At 39.2% G+C, this 3,785-nt stretch overlaps 1 pseudogene; it reads left to right on the forward strand.

Annotated features, from left to right (window-relative positions):
- Positions 1 to 432: 432 nt before the first annotated feature.
- On the forward strand, positions 433 to 560 carry LOC115868943 (annotated as a pseudogene).
- The last annotated feature ends 3,225 nt before the right edge of the window (positions 561 to 3,785 follow it).

Here is a 3,785-nt window from a genome sequence, read left to right on the forward strand (position 1 = left end):
ACGAAGATGGAAATTGCATGATAGGCGTCATTGAGTTCTTTCTAATGGTGGAACAATTTGGAGGGGGATATCAATAATGGTTGTATAACATGAAGATTATAATCAATGGCACTGGATTACAAATGAAGAAGTTGGTTGAATTGGTGGATATTTTGTTGTGTATATTTTTTGCCAACATTGAATAGCAATGAGTACAGGGGAAAAGAAAATTCTTTACCACGGATTATAGTAAAGATTGTACAACTCTTCTTAATATGGTTGAACTATTGAATTGGATGATATGTGAAATACAAATAAAACTATTAAAAAAAAGTCTACTTATTTAACTTATGGTGCTGACAAAGAATATTGAAATTACCACGGGCTGCAAAAAGAACAAATAAATCTGTCTTGGAAGAAGTATAACTAGAATGCTACTTAGAAGAAAGGATGATACTTACCTGGCAGGGGAGACACCATGATCACGATGGTGGTTTTCCCAGGGCGAGGCTCACCCATTGCACTGCGGGTGTGCTGACTCCTGCGATTTCCCCAAATGCGGGAAGCTCGACTGCATAAAGGAAAAAAGAAGAAGCAAGGATGGTGACTTGGTCTCAAGTACTTTGAACGGTCCGTAGAAATGGACATCAAGTATGGTAAAATAGAGGAGGACCCTGGACAGCGCGGATGGACACAGTGGCTGCAACAGCTCGAACAGAGCAACGCGAGGATGACGGAAGGCGGGGCAGTGCTCTGTTGCGGTGTGCACAGGGTTGCTCACCATGGGTCGGAACCGCCTGGATGGCACCTGACAACAATCAGTTCATGGATAGCATAACAACGTCTCAAAGGGTAAACCCAGACGAGATAAGGCCCACCTTTATTTCTGATTCCTCAGTTGTTTTTCCGACTGTACTTGCTTTTTATCACAACAATCTGGGAAAACCCAAAATTCCAAAAATTACATCATTGAAAGAAAGAAAACCAAAACAAACTGCCATTGAATCAATTCTAACTCATTGTCACCATATAGAGTCAAATAGACCTACCCTAAAGTGTTTCCAAGACTGCAGTTTTTTTTGTTTTTTTTTCCAAGACTGCAGTTTTTACAAGAGACAGCAGCTGCATCTTTCTCCTGCAAATTTGAAAGTAACAGTTGGACCTAAACCTCAAATTGGTAAATCCCATAGTGTCCGACAGATGGCGCTCTTATTCCCTTGAATGTTTAAAGTTTTAGCTTTGTGTTTACTAGGATCTTCAAAGCAGAGTTTGGGAGCCATGGTTTAACTCAATTTATGAGGCCTTGAGTTAAGTGGCCTCTGATTTTTGTACTACACTCAGTTCTATTGGAATGTTTATTAAGAAATTAGTATTTAGACACAGAAAAAATCCAGTTATAAAATACAAGAGTTCTTAGCAGTTCAAACCATCAATCAGTAATTATAAATCTTTAAATGAATAGCATTTTTGGATGTGATTGCTAGCTTACCTATTGTGGTAGTTAGGGTTTTTTGTGCCAACATGTCTCCCATAGGGACATATGGGCAAAGTTTAGTTTGTCAATCAGGTTGCAGCTTGATTGGCTGGTTACCTAATAAATGGCTCACTGTAGGTGGGCCTCTCTCTCTCTGTGTTTCTCTCTCACTCTTCTCGGCTTCACCTTCTTGTTGGGAAGCCACATGGCTGAGACCTGCCAGAGCCTTGAGATGCTTCCACCGCCATTGGATCCATAAGACTCTGCACCTACCAGCCTGTGATCTTCCTGCATTCTCCATCATCTCATGTAGCTATGTGAATCTGAAGAGGGATTTATGGACTAGTATCAGACTTATGAACTTGATTTGTACTTGGCTGGGATGTTTCCTTGGTATCCAATTACTCCTTGATATAAAGCTCTTTCTTACACATATATGAGTGTCATTAAATTTGTTTCTCCAGTCAATCTGAGCTAACATACCTATAAACTGTCAAAGTTAATTCCTTCTAATAGCAACCCTATAATTTAAATTTTTTTTTGAGAGAAAGGATAGTATTTTCAAACAAGTGGTGATGGAACAACAGAATATGCCACATGCAAAAGAATACATTTGAACCCCTACCTCAAACCGTATTACAAATTTAACTCAAAAGAATGAAAGCTAAAATTTTGAAACTAGATAAAACAAAGGAACTGTGATAGGTAGGTTTGTTGGGCCAACATGGCCAATGAACACATGTGAGATTGGTTGAAGGGTGGAAAGATAAATGGCTCGGCGAGCCTCTCCTCTCATTCTCTTGCTCTTTGATCATCGGACCAGTGTGTGGCTGCCTTGCTTGTTCTGTGCCTCCATTTGCAAGCTACACTACCTGTGGGACACCTAACCCATGGACTGTGTCACTGTAACTTGAGGTTCCTTCAAATCTTGCTTCACCACGCTACTGGAAGGTACATCTCTTGATCTGGTGACTGTCGGACTGTCATCTGGCTGACTGTTGGTGACTTGCTTGCCTGTGGCCGGATAGCCTGAATTTCTCCATGGAGGACTACCCAGAGGCCCTCAAGACTTGAAGGTCTACCAGTGTACTAGCTGTCTCACAGAAGTGAGTTGTACTGTACTGCTTTAGAGATTTTTACTGCTTTATAGGTTGATTAACTGTTTATCTATCTATCCATATAAATATATATATAATTATTAGTGTCCTGGTTTTGTTTCTCTAGAGCACCCTGTCTAAAACAGGAACCCTGGAGGTACAGTGTTTGGTAACAGTTGCTAGCCAAATTCCCCAGCTGTTCCAAGGAAGAAGGGTGGTAGGTACCCAACTTTCATGAAGATTGCAGCCTTGCAAGCCCTATGGGCAGTTCTACTCAGTTTTTCAAGGTCTCTGAAGACTAGAATCGACTTGAGCCCAAGCTACAGAGGAAAACAGGGATCATTCTATGGTTTAGGCGATGGTTTCTTAAATAAGACACCAAAATACAGGTGGCAAAAGAAAAAATTAGAGACATTGGATTTCATCAAAATTTAAAACTTTTACGATAAAAAGGGATCATAAAGAAAGTGAGAAGATAACCCATAAAATGGGAGGAAATTTTTGTAATCATCTATCTGATAAGGGATTTGTAGCCAGAATATATAATGAACATTTACAATTTAAGAACAAAAGTAACTATTTAAAAATTAAGGATTTGGATAGATTGTTCTTCAAAGAAGATATACAATAAGCACATATAAAGACCCTCAACATCTTTAGGTATATGGACATTAAAGCCACACCCACTAGGATGCTTATAATAAAAACATACAATAACAAATGATGGTGAGAATGTAGAGAAATTGAAACCCTCACAAGACATGAGTGGGATTGTAAAATGGTACAGGTGCTTTGGAGAATGACCTGGCAGTTTCCCAAAATGTAAACATGACCCAGTACCATATGACGCAGTAATTTCAGTTCTACGTAAGTACTTACGACAAATGAAAATACATATCCACGCAAAAATGTGCACATAGATATTCATAGAAGCATTATTCATAATAGCTAAAAAGTATAAACAACTGGAATGTTCATCAACTGATGAACCAGTAAAGGAAATGTGGACTAACCATACAAAGAAAATTTGGTAATCAAAAAGGAAAAAAAAAACACTGATATGTGTTACCACATGGACGAACCTTAAAAACATTACAATAAGTGAAAGAAACTAGACACAAAAGTCACTTGTATTAGATATCGACAGCAGGCAAAGCAATAAAGATAGAAAGGTGGCTAGTGGTTGCCAGGGGCTAGGGAAAGCGGAAACGTGAGCGAATGCCAGTGGGTATGGC

Source organism: Echinops telfairi, unplaced genomic scaffold (assembly GCF_000313985.2).
Source record: "Echinops telfairi isolate 266 unplaced genomic scaffold, ASM31398v2 ScPeMD7_18;HRSCAF=68, whole genome shotgun sequence".
Lineage (NCBI taxonomy): Eukaryota > Metazoa > Chordata > Mammalia > Afrosoricida > Tenrecidae > Echinops > Echinops telfairi.